Genomic DNA, 9,592 nt, shown 5'->3' with positions numbered 1-9,592 from the left:
GATGATGGACAATCATAGATCGGTTATTCATTGTGTTAGCCACCTAGCTTTGAATATAAACACGACCGTTATGTGTAAAGATGCAACAAAGTCCCAAAGAATGATTATTTTTTAGAATAGGATTCTCAAAGTAGAAACGGAGAATCTGCTAAATGACCTGTAATATAATGTAAAAATGCATATTAGCAAACGAAGTCTGCAGAAGTCTGAGGTCACACATGCAAACTGTGACTTTGGCAATGCATCACAACACTAAATATTGTAATTTGTTTTGTGTTTGGTTTATATGTTTTTGATCATCATCCACAGCAGCTTTATTTTGACCACATTTGAATGTTTAGTTAAGGATAATGTAACTGTATACTATTTATAAGAAACATTTGGTGATATTCTTTGTAATTAAAGCAAGAAATATGCCCAACCTAACGCCTCACTTAATACATTTCTGATTACTTAACTTAAAGGCTTTAAAAGCACAAGACGTCGGCGTCTGTTTGCCAGTAGCTCATCAGAGCCAGATGTGTGACTCTGTTTCAAATTTCAGAGCGCTTCAATATCTTTCTACGTCTCATTTCTGCAAATAATTATTGTTATTAAAAATGTAAATGAAGTGTTACGGTAGTTAGTGTTCAACGACACATTTGGAGGCCAGATGAGGAAACACATTGCGGTGCTGGATGCTGTGGATGAACCCGTTGGGGCCCATTTATCAGCTCTTGTATAATTTAAATAGACACCATATGAAAACATTGGCTGCAGCAAACCACAGACGCTCATTTTTAATAAGATTCTGTCTGAAGGCAGTGCACGGGAGAAGATTTAAAGATTTATTTAAGAACTATATATTAAAATAACTGAGTGACAATACTCTGTAACACACAGGATGTAGGCCTCACACACACACACACACACACACACACACGCACACACACACAGATGCCACATTTGACTGGACATTGATCTGCTCATATTTTATTGTCCACGTCATACTCTTTTAATTAAATGATGTCATGGCGAGCAAAGTTCAATCAGTTGATCAAGATCTGTGAGTCATGATTACACAACGAAATCTTTAATATTCTTAAGACTGGAGAGACGAAGTTCATCAAATATATTCAGTGGAAATATTCCCTCTAGAATAGACCAAGATAAACAAGATGGATTTACTTTATCAGACCCCGAAGACGAGTTTTGTCTGTTTAGATAATAATGCCTGTAAAAAAAATGGCCATTTTGGAAGGAACCTGATATATTTATTATGTTGTTTTAATGTTTAATTTACACTTTAAACGTGGGAAATGTCAAGTAAAAGTATATTTTTTCCATTGCTACTATTTCTAATGTATTTCTTTGTGGTCCAATTGATCATACAGTAGTGTCTTCTGTAAATTGTCTGGCTGACATAAGAGAAAATATGGTGTTTAAGGTCCAGTGTGCAATGTTTACCGCGCTGCTTATAATATATTCTGCTGCCTGAAGTCATTTTCTGTTGATCGTATGAGCAAAATTCCAAGATAAAGCCGAGAATGTAATTAGTTTCACGCATTAAGGTAACTTATAGACATAACTGATTCACGTGGAAAAGATTAGCTTGTATATAGTGTAGGAGAAGACGGTATAATTTGTGTGCCACATAAATAAAATATATATAAATATGTATTTGCTCTTCAGAGTACTCTGATCCTCCACCACATAGTCAGGGTCATTTTAGTTCAGTGTCCTAACTTGACTTGTTTTAAATCACCTGAGAATCACCAGTCCACTAAACTCTGCTGGAGGGAAGATTTCACAATAAAAGCACTAGATGTTGGAATTCATTATTTATTCAGGTTTTCTTTTTACGCAATTACAGAACGTTTTGTGTGAGCAGGAGACCAAGTAGCTGTGAATGATATACTGTATGCTGCAGAAACTGAAATGTATTCAAATCTAAAGCCAGCAGAGCTTTTGGTTTACATTCTAGTATCTAATATCTAATAAGAAGATATCGACCGTTTGTCTTTTTATTTAAATTGTGCTCACAAATGCAGCTGACCTAAAGCTCCTATACAGGAATTAAAATATATTACATTAAATAACAATACATGTTATTATTACAGTTACCTGATGGCCCAGCCAGTCATCTGTACTGTGTCTGCTGATGTTTTATGATAATAATAACTAGTATTGGCAGATTTCGGCCACTAGATGACACCACAGTACCATGTGGCGTCTCAGCTGTGTTCCCTAAATCTGGTTTCAGGTCAAGAGTTGTGATCTTTTCATTTGTTTACCTGCTTTTTAACTATTGACCAACATTTAAATATCAAGATATTAAAAACAATAGTAGATCGATCTTATTCAAAATATTTTTTATTTGGTAAGAATGATTGTGCACAATCAGTAATGTTAAAGTGAAGCAATAATAAAACAATTTAATCATTGTTTGTCATTTTTATCTCGTAAATCACTTTGTAACTTTGTTTTGAAAAGTGCTTTATAAATAAAGTTTATTATTATTACAATTTAAAAGTTGAGCAAAGGACCTACATATGAGGAAAAAGTACAATAAGTAAAAATAAAACAATATAAAATGATCAATAAAATGAAAGTTAAGAGTATATGTTTGTATGTAAATGAGTTTTAAGAAATTACTTAACAAATCCTGTAAAAGTATGTGTTTAAGAGGGTTTAAAAGAGCATAAGGAGCTTGCCGGCCTGATCTCCTCAGGGAGGTTGTTCCAAAGATTGGGGGCCAAACAGAAAGAGCCCGGTCACCTCCGTCCTCTGCTAGATTGTGTAATGGCGTGCAGGACCTCAGGTGACGTACGGTGTCAGAAGATCTGATGCACAAGTCCAGAGCGGACCTTAAGAGTTATCAATACTTAAAATCAATTAAAAAATTCACCTGTAGCGAAGGAAGAGAAGCTTAGATATGGGTAACATGCTCTCTTTTTTGGTTTTGGTGGAGAGTCTGGCTTATGCATTTATATTTATATAAAAAAGCAACAAAGGAACTTTGATATATATCCTAAGAGGGGCACATACTGGAGGAGAGGAGAGTAAAGCCATCCTTTAAAGACAAAGAGGCTGTAATGATGTGAGCCAAGTCTTTCTCTCATTCCACAGACAGTCGAGATGAAAGGACAGATCATTCCTGGAGGGTCTGTCCTCCTGTTTCCTGAGGGGTCCGCTGGTGTGCAGGTGGCAGCGCTAGAGAGGAGATCCTCACACGGCATCCCTCCATTGTGCCCTCCGAGACAGGTAGGGCTGTGGGCAGCGTGCCAAGGCTCCTGGCTGGGTAACGGATACCTGTGGGCTACTGGGAAAGTGTCACACCTCCGGATCACACACAGTCAGAGGCGCTGCGTGAAGAAAGAGCGCAGACAGAGAGAGAGAGACAGTGGGAGAGTGGCTGGCCTTTCATGCTCTTCAGATCAGGAGGAGAAGATGTGGCTTTAGAGCCCGGGAGAAAGAAAGTGTCATGTCTGTGGTGCAGCGGTATGCTTTGGTTAACTCTACCCTCAAACGCTGCTGCTGCCTTAAATACATCTGCTGTCAGTGTAGACGGCTGGACTGTCCATCTCACCTGTAACACAGACTTCAATACAGACTGTAGGATTATGAGTCACACACAGATACCTGAGTGTTCTCCAAATTACCTTTTTTCACGCCACACGAGATTCAGATTACAAAAGTAAAATACATGTTTGATATATTTAAATAGCTGAAGACAGAATTAAATGAAAGTACTGGTGTTTTTCACTCTGGGCCTTCTGCTCATCATTCTGTCTGTGGGCTAACTCTGCACTCGCCACCTCAGTGTAGGGATTCAGGAAGGGTCTGGCAAAACAATGCGTGTTTGGATAAACAGCAGAAACCTCCTGAAGCTTTTCCGCTTTACTAAACTGATATGAAACACTTCTGTGAGTCTGACTGAGAGTAAAGATTATAAACCTGCATTAGCTGTTGAAGCTAACTGCACAGGGATCTAACGAGTTAGTGCTCTTTAGCTGCTAAATGTTCCCCAGCTAGCCGCTAACTTTATGTCATTTAGAGCTGAGCATGTGGCTTACTATTGATTAAATGTGTTATTATTGCTGTGAGCAAAAATGACGCGATGAGACGGATCCACACAACGAAATTGACACTGTTTGTGTCCCTTGTAAAACCAAGTCAACCCTAACCCTAACCCTTATTGTACATGTCCATAAATTAAATAGTGTAACCCTAACCCTAACCCTAACCCTAAAAGCCAAAGCATGATCTTTCACTAAACTTAACTAGTAGTTTTGTTGCGTTTCTTTCCCCCCCCTCAATTTAAACCTTAATTACGGGCTAAAAACTTTCCCTCAAATTGAGCATGCGCTTTAGTTGTATGGGAATGTAGTTTTGTAGGAGACAGAGTTGAACCAAAACAGTAAAGTTTCCGGCCAAAAAACAAAAACAATGATCTGAAAGTTGCAGTTCTGCAGAGCTGAAGGGAAATGCTGAGTCGGGGGATAATTCTCTCACATAAAACAGTAAAACATAACAATATGATCCTTTGTTAATATACAAATATTGCTTATAGCAGCTTGAAACAAAGCCTGATCTGTTTAATTGTATGATGAGCCAAATTCTTATAAATCTTCCTAAGTTAACACTTTGTATCTTGCAAAATCGAAAATCTAAATGAATGTCGCTGATGTCATGATTGCAGCTGTTTGCTGAAAGGCACACATTGTCTTTTATCTCTACATGTGTTGAGTCAGGTTAAAGAATGTCTTTTCTGCTCTGCTTAAAATTAAACAGATTTTATTACATTTGCACAACAGCACTGGAAAAACATGATACAGTAATTATATGTAGATATTACCAGACCAACACGGAAAAGTACAGGAAATAAATAGCGCTACCACGAAATGTCTGGCTGTCATTTTGATGGAGTAGGGCTAGACTGAATATTGGCTGTATTCTTGTTGTCAGAGTGAATTTAAACCAGAATTTCAACATCTTGGACCAAAATAGTCACAAAAAACATTTTGTAGCTCCGCTGCTAAACTTGGCACTATTATTCTTCCCAGCTTCAACCCCGCAGAGGTCGTGCATGCAGAAACAAATTCCATCTTAACAAGATGATGCCTGCCCCTCTTGAAATAACCATTACTTCAGCTTTTAATAAACAACGGATCTCCGCAGACAATGTGTGTTTAGCAGTAACTGCAGCTTTATAGCTACAATATGGACAAATAGACAAACCCAGGGTCGTGTTAAGCAGGGCTCTGTGCACCTGTCGGATGTAATCCTCAGATAATGACTCCGGCTCATTAGCTAAGACATCCAAGTTAATCGTCTACATTTCCCACTGAGAGGATCAAGACAGAAAATGAGTCAACAACTACAGAAGGTTGAAAGTGTGAGAAAAGGTCAGAATGTGTTTTTAAAAAGAGATTCTTTGTTCCTGTGACACCACACCTGGACGCACTTCCACTGCGATCATTTCCAGTAATGATTTTACAAACAAGTGTCACATTGTATCGTGGAAAGGCGCTGCACTGAGTCGGTCAATGAACGCATAATGGGTCAGATGGGAGGTGAGACAACGACCACAGAAGGTCGTGTGGGCCGGACACCGTTCCACATGACCCCGACATGTTTCGACAATATCCCATCACAGGCCGTTTTCACAGAGCTGTGCTGCGATTAGCAGCCGGCTGTTTGTGCTGGCAAAGAGGCAGCAATTCACAGCTATATTTTCTGGGTGCTGGTAATTATGATATAATTGGGAATGATCTAAACCCAAATGTCCGAGCTCTGCTGTCCGAGCCAGTGTTTACAGAAAACAGCTGCTTAAATAGGCACTTAGAAGGAATTAGAATAACATTTTTTATGTCCCAGCGTGAGTGTGTTTCTGTCTGTGTGCGAGTGTGCATATATGCGTGGGTTGGCTGTTTGGGCACCTACACAGACAATCTCTTTGTTTTGGACGTGTTCGCTTAAGTCTTCGGAGGCAGACAGGAGCCAAAAACAACGTGGGAAATGGGCCCTCGCTTCATTTCTGCTTTCTCTCCGGGCTTCTCCTTTGCAATCTCTCTGTCAGAGAGCTGGCCTCCACAACAATACCTGAGGCTGCAGGAGTTTGGAGAAACCAAGGGAACGGAGCTTGGACACGAGAGAAGTCGTAATGGGAACCGAGTGACAGCTGACAGCCGGGCCAAGCTGTCTGTCATCTCGCTCCACTTCTCTGTCTTTTTTCTTTCACACACATGCATGGTCAACAGAAGACATGCACCCACCCAGACCTCTGCCCAGGTGGTCTCCATGGGGAGCCGGTGGTCTGCAGAACAAGATGCTGAAACGTGACGCAGCCACACTGGCAGGAGCAGACTTCACTGTGAGGTCCTGACCCTCGATGCTTGTCATCTCCATTCAGCAATTAGTTTTTATTTCATATTCCAGGAAATAAAAGAGATGAGTCATGAATTGTGATGCGCTTACATAATATCAAGCACACATGTTTTCAGCATCACTGAACACCTGCCTGGTTACAAAGCAAGTATTAAACAACCGATGAGATTCAGCATAATTCAGAATATGAAATGAAAACAATAATGTATGCATACCGTGCATCGAGCCTAATAACAATCTAATGAGAGGACAATGCTGCCCTGCAATATTAAACCTTATTCTCTTAACGTCGCAGCTTCTGTAAGACTGCTCTGCCTTTGTAGAGTATAAAAGTTGGGATTGAAGGAAAATGTGAAAACGTGCTCGGGCACTTATTAGCCCGATCCTCGTGGATGAAACTGATCCCGGGGGATGTTTAGTCGTCTTTACCCGACATGACGCCGTTCAACTCTTCTGCCAGCTCTCAGCCTGCGGCAGATTTACTGAAACAGTAGACACATCTAATCCACAAACACAAGTGTCCTTTTCTGCTGCGCTGTCTCTTTTTCTAACAGCCGCTTGATTATTTTCTTCTGATTTCTGCTGAGCTGTAAAATCCATGGATACATCAGATACTGTATCTCAGGTTAACTTTGTCATTAGATGGCAGGAAATCCTGGATTTGTGTAGTAAGATTCCTTAAACTTCTTATGAGGATAATCGCTGCCAGTTATTCATCGCTAAATAGTTTCGGCAAATGTATGAATATTCATCCAGCAGCAGATTTGGTTTGAGCTGTAAGATAGGATTTGTATGTAATTAGATACTTAAAGAAAGAAAGAATGATACCCTTGGGTTCCCAGACAAGCTGACTGATCATTGGCATCAGTGTGAGAGTGTTGTGCCCGCTGTCTGGTGGTTTGTGGCACAACGTCCTCAGACAGCACGCAGTGGATATGACATGCCTGATGGAACACGATGCCTGCAACTGAAACAGATCTGCGCTGACAGACACACAGGTTACTGTACCCTTTGCAAGCCTGGCATTCCCGCTGCACTGTGGTCCAGCAATGGCGAGAGCTTTCGTTTCCCCCGGAGTTTCAAGCATGAGCAGACACACGTGCAAACACACACACTACAGATAGTGTGCCAAATTCCACAGAGCCGTAAAGGCAATAGGAGGCAGATGAGAAAGGTAACCAAGTGGCGGTAAAGTGCATGCTGGGGGACCGGAGGCTACAACAACTCTCCGTGTACTCTATGTTCAAACTGTTTGACATTTTTGGAAATGTGCTTATGTGATGTTGAGAGTTAGCTGAGAAGATTAGGCAGCATGCAGCTTGTTAGCTTAGCTTAGCATAAGGACTGGAAACAGGATGTGCTTCGGGAGTCAGGTGAAGTAGTATAAAGAACGAGTGTTTCAAACTGCAACGGTTCGTCAAATCGGGGCGTCAAATCGGGGCGTTAAATGAGGCGAAAAGCTTAAAATGCTTAGACGTGAAACGGGAAATGTGCCGTGCTATTTCTACGCCTTCCCATTAGATAATTTTAGAGAAACAGCTAACCTGGCTCCGTCCGAAGGTAAGAACATCCACCTACCAGCAGCTCTAAAGCTCACGAGTTATTACAACTTCCTGTTGGCCTAAACCATTGGACAGAACCAGGCTTACTGTTTCCTCCTGTTTTGAGTCTTTATGCTAAGCTAAGCTAACCATCGCCTGGCTGTAGCTTCATATCTTACAGACACACATTGATATTTGTATCTAACTCTTGGCCAGAAAGTGTTCTCTGCCTCTTTAATGCAAAAACAACCTCGCTGGTGTCCTGTGAAGGGCATTTTCTCTCGCTGGTATCTGGCAAATTCCTGCCCTCTCTTTGAACACATGTGACAAGCAGCGCTTTGACTGTGAGGCCAAATATCACTGATCAAACAGCTATGTTTGGTGTCAGCCAACGACACACAACTAGCTTACTCATATGGGGGGCACTGACCTGCTGCAAGTATGTTTAGCTAGGAAATCAACACGTGTACTGTACATACTGTGGCCCTGTTGTGCACTAGCAAAGTCATACTTACATGCTTCACACATATAAAGTGCAGAGTAGAAATGTGCTAGCTGCCTCTAATAAGGCCTGGAAGTGTAAAACAGTGTCATTGCATCCAGCCCATCAATGCAGTCAAACAAAAGATTTCAGCTAAAAGACTGTCATTAGCTGCTGCCTCAACCCCTTATTTGTCTTCCCACACATAAACGTCCCCGTAAGATCTGTTGTGCAAAGAACTGACAGATGCTATTTAAGCTTGGAGAGTCCCTAAAAATACATTTGCGCTCGGGGGAGGTGATTTTGCAACTCCACTGATGGGAGCTTTGAGCGAGTTGTACCGCTGAACATGTCCATCGATAAGAGCAACAGCATTTTGTAACATGAGGACGTGGCTTAGCTATGCACCACCAGTCTCAGTGAATGTAAACTATGCATGTCTCAAGGCATTATCTACTTCTTGCTCGTGCTTTGTGGGTGTCTGTGGTGCTCTTATTAGGGTGCCGGTGGGAGGTCAAAGTTCAACAAGAGGCTCCCGCAGTCTTTCAAAGACACTGGAGTTTTCATGATGAGTGGCATGAGCAGGTAGGCTTTGAATGTCAACGAGCTGTTAGGGACGATAACCTAACCCCAAGGCGGAAAGGAAATGATTCCAACCCCCACCTCAGTGTTCAGGTAAAGATTTATTTTCATCTCCTGCGGAAATAAACATTTACATTCCTGTGCTCAGTGTGTTAATAGAGATTAAGCTGAACTCAAGCCTGCGTGTCAGGCAGCAATTCAGGTAGCTCATACCATACATACCTGTACTATTGTGTGGCTCTCAAAGGGCATCTCCCTCAACCCTTTGAGCCTGGCTGAGGGCAGATGACATTTTCCAGGAACATTGTTATTATGGTGGCCCTGGAGAGCTTCAAAAGCGACAAGCAAGTCCTAATGCACCACCAAGCTTCAAAGAGCTTAATGTCTCTTACAGTAATGAAGGTCCGGGATCAAAAGGAAGAGGAGTTGCCGAACCCAGCCATCAATTATACTGTAATACAAAATTCCTTTCTCTCTGAAGTGGAAAATGTTGTAGTCCTTATTGAATCACTGAGAAATAGAGTTTATTTCTAGATATGATGGTTTCACCACAAAATAGGTTTCAGTTCATTTACTGTACTCACAAGAGGTCCGGCTTGTTTTTGGAGAAACATCTAGA

The 9,592-nt window shown here is 41.2% G+C and overlaps 1 protein-coding gene across 1 annotated transcript in view; it reads left to right on the top strand.

Moving 5' to 3' along the window:
* The window catches only part of adamtsl3 (ADAMTS-like 3), a 115,509-nt gene that overhangs the window by 22,041 nt on the left and 83,876 nt on the right, over positions 1 to 9,592 (top strand). The window lies entirely within an intron of this gene.

Source organism: Cottoperca gobio, chromosome 18 (genome assembly GCF_900634415.1).
Source record: "Cottoperca gobio chromosome 18, fCotGob3.1, whole genome shotgun sequence".
Taxonomy (NCBI): domain Eukaryota; kingdom Metazoa; phylum Chordata; class Actinopteri; order Perciformes; family Bovichtidae; genus Cottoperca; species Cottoperca gobio.
This window is presented reverse-complemented; position numbering and strand designations above follow the sequence as displayed.